This window comes from Orycteropus afer, unplaced genomic scaffold, assembly GCF_000298275.1.
Source record: "Orycteropus afer afer isolate SDZICR_OR568_19922 unplaced genomic scaffold, OryAfe1.0 scaffold01010, whole genome shotgun sequence".
NCBI lineage: Eukaryota > Metazoa > Chordata > Mammalia > Tubulidentata > Orycteropodidae > Orycteropus > Orycteropus afer.
Window position 1 is genome coordinate 101,769 of NW_006922597.1, and position 11,661 is coordinate 113,429.

The 11,661-nt window shown below is 45.7% G+C and overlaps 1 protein-coding gene across 1 annotated transcript in view; it reads left to right on the forward strand.

Moving 5' to 3' along the window:
• Positions 1-6: 6 nt before the first annotated feature.
• IQSEC2 (IQ motif and Sec7 domain ArfGEF 2) overlaps positions 7-11,661 on the forward strand; it is a 98,727-nt gene continuing 87,072 nt past the window's right edge. Inside the window, exon 1 of the mRNA XM_042783392.1 lies at positions 7-137. The gene's annotated coding sequence lies outside the window, so the exon portion shown is untranslated. The remainder of the gene's footprint in view (positions 138-11,661) is intronic.

Below are 11,661 nucleotides of genomic sequence, written 5' to 3' on the forward strand. Positions count from 1 at the left end.
GCGGTGGGCGTGGGGTCGCGGCCACAGCGAGAACGGGGCCAGCTGAGTCGTGGCGCATCCAGGAGCTCTAGCCCCGGGGCCGGCGGAGGCCACAGCACCAGTACCAGCACCAGTCCCGCCACAACCCTCCAGAGAAAGTAAGGAACGTGTGTTTGTACACCCCCCTTCCCCTCTAGATCTCTCTCCAACTTGTCAGGCTGATAAAGTGAGAAGTCTATGCCTGATTCCATTTTCTCCTCTCCATCTTTCATGCTATCTCAATCCACCAGGAGAAGCTGGGCCCCTCTCATCCAGCTGACACCCCTTCCCTAGCCACTCCAGACTAAGATGACCAGATGAGGTGCAGGTGTCTCCCCTTTCTTGAAGCTCAGTCCAGTGAGGGACTAGAGCAGTCATCATCCACCCCCCACCCCTTCTCCAACCCATAGCTTTCCATTTATTTATTTAGAATGTACTGGTTGAGATTTTTATTGTCAATGATGGTGTTGTCAACTCAGAGCTCCAAGAGAGAGAAATATCCCCACCCCCACTCCTTTTTGCCTGTTTGGGTCTCCGCTGAAGGTTTGAGTGCAGGCCTGATCTCATCTCCTCTGGCAGCCTTAGAGGCAAATGGGGACCAGAATGGCTGCTGGGGGCTGAGACTTCTTTCTAAGGGAAACTGCAGAACAACTTGGCCTGGAGGAGCAAAGATTGAGGAGCAAAGATGGAGACCAAGCCCTTGGCTAGTTCCTCAAAGTCCACCCCCTCTCCACCCTTCAAGAAAAACAACACCCAATTAAAGAACTGTACCAGGAAGGGAAGTCTACAAATCTCCCCTCTTGTTGGATCCTTTCCAGTTTCTGTGTTGGGATCTGTGTGTCCACCTATTTGGGATACTTTGACAATATGTCTTTGGGTTGGTGGAGCATATGGGGCTGGTGCCACTTTTTTCATGTAGATATCATCATGAACTGTTTGGGATAAATGTGCCAACCTGAGAGAGTCAAGGACATGCCGACTCAAAGGGCTTTCCTAATGTCTCCCTTTTTTATTTTCTGCTGAATTGGAAAGAACGCTGAACTGGGAGTTAGGAAACCTGGGTTTCCCTTCCAGCTCTGCTAAAGATTGGCTTTATGACCTTGACTGAGTCCCTTCCTCTCTCAGCCCATCAGTTCTTCCATATCTTTTAAAAGGCAAGGGATACTCTTTCAGGGTCCCTCCAGCTTAGATTTGATGGTTCTATGACTAATCCAACCACACCAAAGAGCAAGTCTGAAGTCCTCTAGCAAATGGACAGGCTTCCCCCCCCCCCAGCACACACACTGCTCAGCTGGTCCTACCATGTGCCACAACCAGTGGAGTGTCTCTTGGAGGCTGGGCTGGGGGTGGGGAAGCCTTCTGCCTCAGGAAATCTGCCGGGAGACAGCTCTCTGCAACTCCCCCGTGGTGAGGCAGCAGGCTGGGGTGCTGGGTTGAGATGGCTGGGCCCCAGGAGCAGCAGCTGCAGCTTGAGGGCTCGGCTGGTCTCTACTGCAACGCACTCTCAGCTGGGTGTTGGTGTCGATTGCTCCAGAGTAGTCTAGGGATGAGAAAGATGGGCTTTCCTGCCCAGACAGGGGTGCCAGGAGCCCATTCCTAAAGGACTGTGTGAAGCTTGGGGCACTACACTGGAAAAGGGATAGAGATAGACTAAGGCCCATCTGGGAGAGGGCCATGGTGGGGTGGGGCATTGTAGTCCTTGAGCCTGGCTGCAGAAGACTTTTCTAGAGGGGTCAGGCCTGTGACAGAGGAAGCAGCTTCCTTATATGAGGATTCCAAAGGGCAGAATTAGGAGCAACGAAAAGATTTGGGGATAAATCAGGAAGAACTTTGCAATGTGGCTGTCTGGTGATGCAGTGGGCTTCCTCATGTGGTGGAGGTGGGCGTTGGCTAGACATGTCCAGCAGTGGCCAAGTGGAGGTCTGGGAGAGCAGGAGAGTGCATAATTCCTGAATCAGGTATTAAGCGCAATGAAATGACCTGGGTTTTTCCAATTCCAAAATTCCAATATCCTCAGATTCTCCATTCTGCAGACATGGGTCTGATCTCTGGGCTGGCTGGAAACCTATTTGCTCTTGAGCTCCATTCTTCTGCCATCAGTGCAGGCCTGCCTCTTGCTCCTTCCCTCCTTTTGTGCACTCTTCAGGTTGTTGGATTTCTTCCTTCATGTTTCCTACTGGATTAATAAGAAGGTTCACTTAGTACTTTGCATTTCTCCCAACCATATATTAACCAACGTTTGTACATTCATCATTAGTTCTTTTGACCCTCACAACAGGTCCTGTGCAGTGAGCATAATCAACTCCATTTTAGAGATGGGGAAACTGATGCTCCAAGATGGAGAAACCATGCTCAAGGTTTTGCAGCTAGTTACTAATGGAGCTGGGACTAGAACCCAAGCCTGCCTGTCTCCAAGGCCTGTTTTTTTTTCCACTGGAGCTTTCTAACCCACAGGAATCTCTTGGCCTCAGAATCTGGACAGGTACTGAATTGAAAGAGGCCCGAAGAGCCTTGACTAACTAGAGAGTTTTAGCAGGAGGAGATGACGCTGGGATGGGTGGGAAAGGTGGAGGGGGAAGTCTGTATCTCCCTCTTTTCTCTACCTCTTGGTCAGGCATCATGATGGCTTTGTTGATGCAGTTGACATTGCTGCCACCAGTGCTACTGCACACGACTCCCCTGCCAGGGCTGTTTCTGGGTTTGTAAGGAGTGGGTGAGAAGACTCCCACTGGAAGCGAGGGCAGGCAGAGTGGGAGTTTAGCAGTAGAGGCTGCAGCATTGGGGGAGGATAGGTAGAGCTGGTACTGACTGGGCATTCCTGGTCCCTAGGCTCCCTCTGGTGGACGAAGAGGGGAGAGTGGAGCTAGGGCCGAGCTGCTGCTTGTTGAGGGCCTGTTCTGCCTAAGGACGTCATTTAGTCCTCACAATGGTCCTGGGCATCTATCACCACAATCCACATTTTACAGTGGGGGAAACTCAGAGAAGTGAAAGGACACACTGGAGGTGATGCTACTAATAAGAGACTTCCAATCATGTGGACTTTTGCTCTTTACTGCATTGGACATCAGCTGTTACGTCCAGCCCCACTCACACTGCCTGCAGTTCTCACATCCTCCTGCGCTATCTCTTCTAGACAGGCTCCAGTACTCCAGTATCCCTTCTGTTGTTCTCTGAATGTGGAATTTCTAGTGCAGTATAGAGCAAAAGGAGTCTCTACCTCCTTCTGGACACTCGTCCTCTATGTGAGGGTTTCATTGGCTTCTTATTTGTTTTGTTTTTACATAGCTATTGGTCTTGACCAATGCACAGGTCTTTTTACCTGAAATTGTCTGGTGGCGTAGTGTCTAAGGCATTTGAGTGCTCACCAGAAGGCTGATGGTTCAAATCCACCAGCTACTCCTTGGAAGGAAGGTTGGGCAATCTACTTCCATAGTGATACCGCCTCAGAAAGCCAAGGAGGGGTCGCTATGAGTGAGATTGAACTTGATGGCAGTGAGTTTGGTTTTTGGTTTTTTTTAATCCTGATGATTAGAGAAGAGTGTTGCTTCCCCCCACACACACCATGTGACATGGTACAACTGCTCTATAGGGTTTTCTTGGCTGTAATCTTTTTTCTTTTAAATTTTTACTGTGATTTGGGTGAAAGTTTACAGAGCAAATTCATCTCCCATACAGCAGTTCATACACATTTGCCTCATGACATTGACTGCAATTCCCCACAGTGTAACGGCTCTCTTCCCACTTCCTCCCCGTTGTTACCTCTTCCCTGTGTCCTTCCCTCCTGTGTACTCGCCAACCCCCTCAGTTGTCTCCCTGTGCAAACACCGCCCTTCTGTTCTCCCATAATTGATCGCTCTGAGGAGTATATCTATCTGATGTAAACGTTCACCTTATATGCCTGTCTATTGTTTGGCTGGAAGCCACATGAGTGAGTTCAATTCCAGACCTGAAAAGTGGCTAGCGGCTGTAGCCTCAGGAGTCTCACTAGGCTCTACCAGACCAGCAAACTTGATCTTTTTTTTTTATGATTTTGAATTTTATTCCACACTGCTCTCCTATTCTACCCAGGATCTCCTGCACGAATCCCTCTTCGAGTGGTTGACAGTGGTAGCCAGGCATCATCTGGTTCTTCTGGTAGAAGAGCACTGCTTTTATTGTTGATCTTGATCTGGCCCCCCCTTGTGGTTCTGCTGCTCAGAATGATTTATAGGAATACTTGGGGCCACTACTGAATTGCTCCACGCTGAAGAAAATTGCCTTTCCCACGCTTGTTGCATGAGCCCAGCTCAGGCTCTGCTGTAGTTGGTGGTGGGCTGGAGCTGGTTTGGTGGTAGCTTTTCAGCTTCTGTCCCCATCTCCACTCCAAAAACTGGCTCACATTTGTAGACAGTAACTAGAGGGACCAGCCTGGTGCTTTTGACAACCAGGGCAATGTGTGGCCTAATGCATGACTGCTGGGCTGTCTTCCCACATGCTTCTGGCAGGCCCTGAGGGTTCTGGGAGTGAGAGAGAACACCCAGGGAGGAGCTCTGGGGAAATCTGTCTCCTTTAGGGTCTTGGGCATTTTTTCCAGGGGTTGCTCCTTCTTTCGAGAAGGGAAATTATTTCACCCCCAGTGAGTTGTGTGCATTTACTTGGTGTGGGAAGAAATGATGATGTCAAATTTAATGAGAACTAGAGTCTTGCTTCTCTGTCTAGATCTGGGGCAAGAATGGAGCTCTTGTCACCCACAAATATTTATTGGCTGTGTGCAAAGAGCAGGAGGAGCCCCCAGGCTGAACAAACACCATATTCTTTGCATTTGCAGAGGTTCCCTCTGCTCCACCCTCAGCCAGAGAGATAGGGTTCCAGGCCCAATCATGCCATAGAGAGAATGCTCAGGACAAAATTGATAGGAAGGGTGATGACAGAGGAAGGAGGGATCAAGGCAGGCCAGGCCACTGGTCGACGGCTGGTCATTGGGGGTGAAGGGGGACTTTGAAGGAGAGTGAGTGAACCCTTGGTTTCCTATGGAAAGAAAAGTAGGATTAAGAAGCCAGACTCAGGCTTGCTCTACCCTTTCCTCATCTGTTTCACCCCACCCTACTGTGGCCTATGAATTTGCCAGGAGCACAGAAAGGCCTAGAGCACAGAGAAGAGGCTACAAGTGTACTGAAGGAATCTCAGCCTTCTCTCTGTCAGGCACCACCCTATGTGGCCTTATGTAATAATTGCTAACTAACATTTTTCACTGCACATACTGTGTGCCAAGCACTATTTGTTCTAAGTGTTTTCTATGTATTAATTGATTCAATCTTCACATGACTCCTTTGAGATAGCTATTGTGATTAACTCCATTTTGCAGGTAAGGAAACTGAGACCCAGAAAGGTTAGATACCATACCCAAGGTTACACAATTACCAAGCAGCAGAACTGGGAAGGAGCTATAAGGAGCCCAGGTGGTCAGGCTCCAGAGTCTGCAGCATTCTCAGCCACCATGTAACAATGCTTTTTATCTCATTTGCACAGAGTCCCTGCCAGGTGGGTGCTATTGTTATTGTTAAGTACCGTCAAGTTGGTTCCAACTTATAGTGATCCTATGTACAATAGCCACAACTCATCTGTCAGTTTGTCATACTGTGGTGGCTTGTGTGAGGGGAAGGCCCTCAACAAGATGGATTGACACGGTGGGCTCAGGTATAGCAAGGACTGGGCAGTATTCGGTTCTATTGTATAGGGGGTCTCTATGAGTTGGAGCCACTTTGACAGCACCTGACAACAACAACAACATGTACATGTACATGTACATTGCCCAGTCCTGCACCATCCTCACAATCATTGCTATGTTTGCTTTGTTGTAGCCACTGTGTCAATCTATCTTGTTGAGAGTCCTTTTCTTTCTCACTGGGCCTCTATTTTACCAAACATGATGTCCTCCAGAGACTGGTCTCTTCTAATAACATGTCCAAAGTATGTGAGATGAAGTCTCACCATTCTCACTTCTAAGGAACATTCTGGCTGTACTTTTCCAGGACAGACATGTTTGTTCTTCTGGTAGTCCATTCAGTATTCTTCACCAACACCATAATTCAAAGGCATCGATTCTTCAGTCTTCATTATTCATTGTCCAGCTTTACATGCATATTTTTAATGCATTTTATTGAAATATAATTTATGTACAGTGAAATGCACAAAACTAAAGTGACATGGGTCAATGCATTTTTTTTGTAGTGTTCCCTCCCCTCCTCTCCCATCCTTGGCAACCAACAAAAAAAGTTTCCCTCCATATATAAACCTTTCCTTGACCCTCCACAACAACAAACTAGTACTATATTTGTCCTTCTGTGATTGACTTATTTCACTCAACATAATGTCCTCCAAGTTCATCCATATTATGCGGTATTTTGCAGACTCTACATTATTCTTTAGTGCTGCGTAGCATTCCAGTATGTGTATGTACCATAGTTTGGTCATCCACTCTTCTGCTGATGGGCACATAGGTTGTTTCCATCTTTTTGCTATTGTAAATAGTGCTGTGATGAACATTTACATGCATGTTAGGCAATTGAAAATACCGTGGCTTGGGTCGAGTGTACCGTAGTCCTCAAGGTGACATCTTTGCTTTTTATTATCTCCATTTTTCAGATGAGGAAATGAGAATCAGAGAGGTACAGCAACCTGCCTGATCTTACTAAACTAGGATGGGGCCTCAGAAGTGTCTGTCTCCCAAGCCCATGGTATACCATTATCTCCTGCAGCAATCCCCCTCCGAGTGTTTAAAGGGTTTACAGACATTAAAAACACACCAAGTTTAGCTTCAGGCTTGTCTCAGCAAAGCTTTCAGGATCACTCTTTTATGATTACCTCCTGTATTATTGCCATAGTCTCCTTATAGATCGCCCCTCTTGCTCTTGCTTCATCAAGCCTCAGAGGAGTGGCAGCCAGGCCGAAGCCTTCAGCAGTATGGCTCCAAAGGTTTCACTCTCTCTTTGGCCTGTCCAAACTCCTCTACCTGCTGTGCTCAGGACTCTTATGATCTACCCTCAAGTTACTTTGCTCCTTTCATCTTTCTTCCTTTCTCAATCCATCCCTGACCCTTGAAATCAGCACTTTGCCCCTTTTTATACTTTTTTTGGTTATTCATTTACACTTTGTGTCTACTAGATGAGAACCCCTTTGGATTCAGACTTAACTAGCACACATTGCATGCATATTGTGTGTTAGGCCTTATGCTGCATGCTATGAGTGTGGAAACACATAATACAGCACATAGTATCTGCTCGATAAATGTTGAGTTGACAAATGATTGTCAGATTAAGTCCTGGTGAACTAGTGACCACATGTACCCAATTTTCCTCTTCATCCCAGAACTCCTGTAGAGAGAGATAAGGATCTCTGGTGGTGTAGTGGTTAAAGCTAACCAGAAAGGTCGGCGGTTTGAATTCACTAGATGCTCTGTGGGAGAAAGATGAGGCAATCTACTTCCATAAAGATTTACAGCATTGGAAACCTATTGGGGCAGTTCTGCTCTCTCCTGTAGGGTCACTATGAGTTGGAATCAACTCAATGGTGGTGGGTTTTGGTTTTTAGTAATGGGAGATGACTCAGCTTTAACATTTTCTTGGCTTTTGTATGGCTTTTCTCTCCTGCTCCTTGGAGCTATTTGGCCTTTACTCTCTCTGCTCCTTCTGCTCCTCATACTCATCAGTCTCCCAATTTGTAGAATCATGAGGTATCAGAGTTGGATAAGACTTTGGAGACATTTAGACCAATCTGCTCATTGTTACTGCTCCCTGCCATGCCATGTCATGCCATGGTCTTGGCCCTCAACACAAGATTTTCTGCTCCTAAAGAAGCTGAGAAGCTTGCATAGGACCTGTGTATGGTGTGCCCAGTACAGTAGAAAGTTGCTTATTTATCTATCAGATCTTTAATGAGCTCATCCTCTGGGCCAGGTACTATGTCTCAGAGTCAGAATAAGATGCAGCCCCTTTGGCTCATTCCCTAGCAAAATCATGTATTCCCTAACAAAATAATAAACATTGGTTACAGGGAAGAGTGACGAAGGGGTCTTGCTTGGGGCAAGATAATATGCCCTCAGTTCCTCTAACTTCCTCACAGTATTTGGTCTCTCTCCAGGTAATCAAGTTGAAAGTATTTATATGGAGAAGTCTGTTCCCAAACACTTTGTAGCTTAAGCTCTCCGAGACCCCAGTATTTAGAGAGAGTGCGGTACTGTTGAAAGAGGATGTTTTAAGACTTTATTTAACACAAATCCCTTAACTTTCAGAGCTTTGGTTTTCTCAAGAAGTAAATTAGGATAAAATGGAATCCTATGATGTGTAAAATTCGTGTCGTCGCCCCCACCCCACAAAAAAATGTATCAGAAACTTTCCCGGCTGCCCAGCACACCCATCAAAGTCCTGATCTAGATGGAAGATGGGGGGCGGGGGTAAGTATGGAAAATAATGGATAACGCTGCCCTGCCCTCTAGAGGTGGAACATAACAAACAAACAAACCCAGAAAATAACAAAGCATCGCATCCTTTTCAAAACAAAGATGACAAGCGACAGCTACACTGTCATCAGGGTTATGCCTCTAACATTTTGGATGTAGATTTATCACCACTCTCACCTGATATGTACCAGCTCACTAATACCAATGTATTTCTCTGTACCTCTGTGATTTTTATACCTTTTTTTAGGGGTGATATGATAGCAAATGTAGGCCTTGTGATTTTCCACTGAATTCCAGGATACAGTATACTGTATTCACTTGAGCAGAACTAACATTTTCCTCTAAAAAACCACTTTAGAATTATTGTCATTATATCTGTGATGAAAGGTATCTATTTTTTCCCCTTCCCTTAAATTTCATTATAACATTGGGAAGCATTTTATACAACTGTACATCTGATAAGCTAGCCAGTTCATAAACAACTCATCTCATTGTGATTTTTGTGATAATTAAATAAGATGATGTATATGAAATGCTTAGCACCCAGTGTGTGTTTGGTCAGTAGTAGACATTATTATTATTATTAATAACCTTGCATAGCTCTGTGCTGTGGAAGGGAGGAAGGAAGAGACCTTGTGAGAGCTCACCAGATTTATGAGACAGAGGCCAGTTCAGCAAATATTCTGTGCCTAGTGTGTGCCACACCTTGTGCTATTATTAATATAGTCCCTGGCTTCAGGGTGCCTATAGTTGGGTGGAGAAGATGGTCATGGAAATAGACAATTGCAATGCATTATCTGTGAGTGCTCAAAAAGAGGGACATCTACCCAGACTATTGGGGAAGGCTTTTTGGAGGAAATGATGCCTGAGCTGGAGCTTGAAGGATGAGAAGGAGCTAGCTAGGTGAAGAAGGAGGGCATGCGGGTTGGTGGGAATTGGGATAAAAAGGGAGGTTAAGATAGAGAGGACAGTGTTAGCAAATAAATGTACAGAGACATAAAACCAGCAAGGTGTGTGAGGGAAGAAACATTTTTGTTAGTTCAATACAAGCTAAAGTACAAACTGAGAGGCAGGGAGGGTTGGGAGAAGAGTCTGAAGAGTTGGCCGGCTCAGATCACAAGGCCCTTTGAATAACAGGATAAGGAGCTTAGCCTTTATACTGTTGGAAATTGGGAGTTGACACGGGGTTTAAGCAGGAGGCAGGGTTGAAGTGCACATTGTAGGATATGGGATAGTGTGTTGTGAGTCATGTTTTGGAGAGATCTTTTTGGAGGGCAGTTCAGAAGATAGATTGGAGGACACTTGGTAAGGAGTCTGGTGCCACAATCTAGATGAGAGATGATGAAGCCTGAGCTTAGGCAGTGGAAATAGAGATAATCTATCAGGGAAGAAAGATGTTTACAACCCATTGATGAATGTTGTGATAAAGGGTGTATAACCTCCTGCAGGAGCTCAAGGGAGCAGCAGCCATGCATGACCCACAGGATTTTTAATAGCAATAGCATAAATTCAAGAAACTTTGAGCTGGAACCAAACCAAACCAAAACCACTGTCATCAGGTCAATTCTGACTCACAGTGACCCTCACTCTGTTTCCAAGGCTGTAAATCTTTACAGAGGTGGATTGCCTCATCTTCCTTCAGTGGAGCAGCTGGCGAGTTTGAACCACCAACCTTCTGGTTAGCAGTCAAATGCCTTAGCCACTGTGCCACCAGAGCTCCTTCTTGAGCAGGAAGGATCCTTAAAATCATCCAGCTTGAGTTGTTCACGTACATATGAGAACACAGAGGTCTATGAGAGAAAGGACTTATAAAAGGCTACTCAACATGGGAGCAGGAGAGCTCTAATTAGCACTCTGATAATAATACCAGCGTTCAAAGCATCTTTCCTCAAATGTGTGGTGATTTTTATGCCTTGAGATCCTGTGAGGGTAAGAGGGATCATTATCTTTGTATCCTAGAGATGAGAACTCAAAGAAGCTGAGTAACATGTTGAGGAGGTAGCAGTGAGGAGGAGGCATCCTGTAAAGGGTCTCTTGCTTCAGTGGCAGACAGTCCCTCTGCTTTGTTTCAACCGCTCTGAATTAAAATCTGAAGATGGAGAGGCTCTGCTGGATTCATAGCTGGGAAATGAACCCAAGTTTCTCTTCCTGAACCTTTGCTCAGGCTTCTTTCTGCTGTTTTCTGCCTTAGGGGTCCTTATTTAATGTAACCAAGGTAACTCAGAAGCAGTTTCTGGCCTGGCAGCCAGGCCTGTCATCCCCCTTTTCTATTTTCATGGAAAAGGGTGAGTAAGTGTTTGTGTTCACAGTGGCCCCATTGCCTTGGAGTAGGCATCTCCTGTGTGGGTGTCCTTGTTGTGAGGCCCCATGGTATGTTACAAAAAGAATGAGCTTTGGAAACAGGCACTCCTGAGTTTGAATCTATGGTCTTCCCCAACCCACTGGATAATCTCAGTTAGATCATCTTACCTTTTCCTCATCTGCAAAATGGGATAATAATGCCCATTTCTAAGGATTGACCAAATTAATTTGAATGGCCCATGAAACCAGCAGTCAAGAAATCAAATGACATACTGCATTGGGCAAATTTGCTGCAAAAGACCTCTTTAAAGTGTTAAAATGCAAAGATACCACCTTGAGGACTAAAATGCACCTGACTCAAGCCATGGTATTTTCAATTGCCTCATCTCTATGTGAAAGCTGGACAGTGAATAAGGAAGACCAAAGAGGAATTAATGCCTTTGAATTATTGTATTGGTGAAGAATAGTGAATGAACAGATCTGTCTTGGAAGAAGTACAATCACAGTGCTCCTTAGAAGCAAGGATGGCAAGACTTTGTCTCACGTACTTTGGCATGTTATCAGGGAGGACCAGTCTATGGAGAAGATTATTAGCTTGATCAGCAAAAAAGAGGAAAAGTCTCAACGAGATGGATTTGACACAGTGACTGCAATGATGGGTTCAAGCATAGCAATGATTGTAAGGATGGCATAGGACTGGTCAGTGTTTCATTCTGTTGTACATAGAACCGATTTAGTGGCACCTAACAATAACAGCCAAAGGGATTAGGTGAGGAGGGGAAACTCAGGGACGCCCAAAGAAGCAGGCCAGGAGAGCAGGAGAAAGGGGATTAAAAGACAGGAAGCCAGACAGAGGAACAGTCAGCCACAGGGACCCAGGTGGGGGGGATACGAGAGGTCTCCAA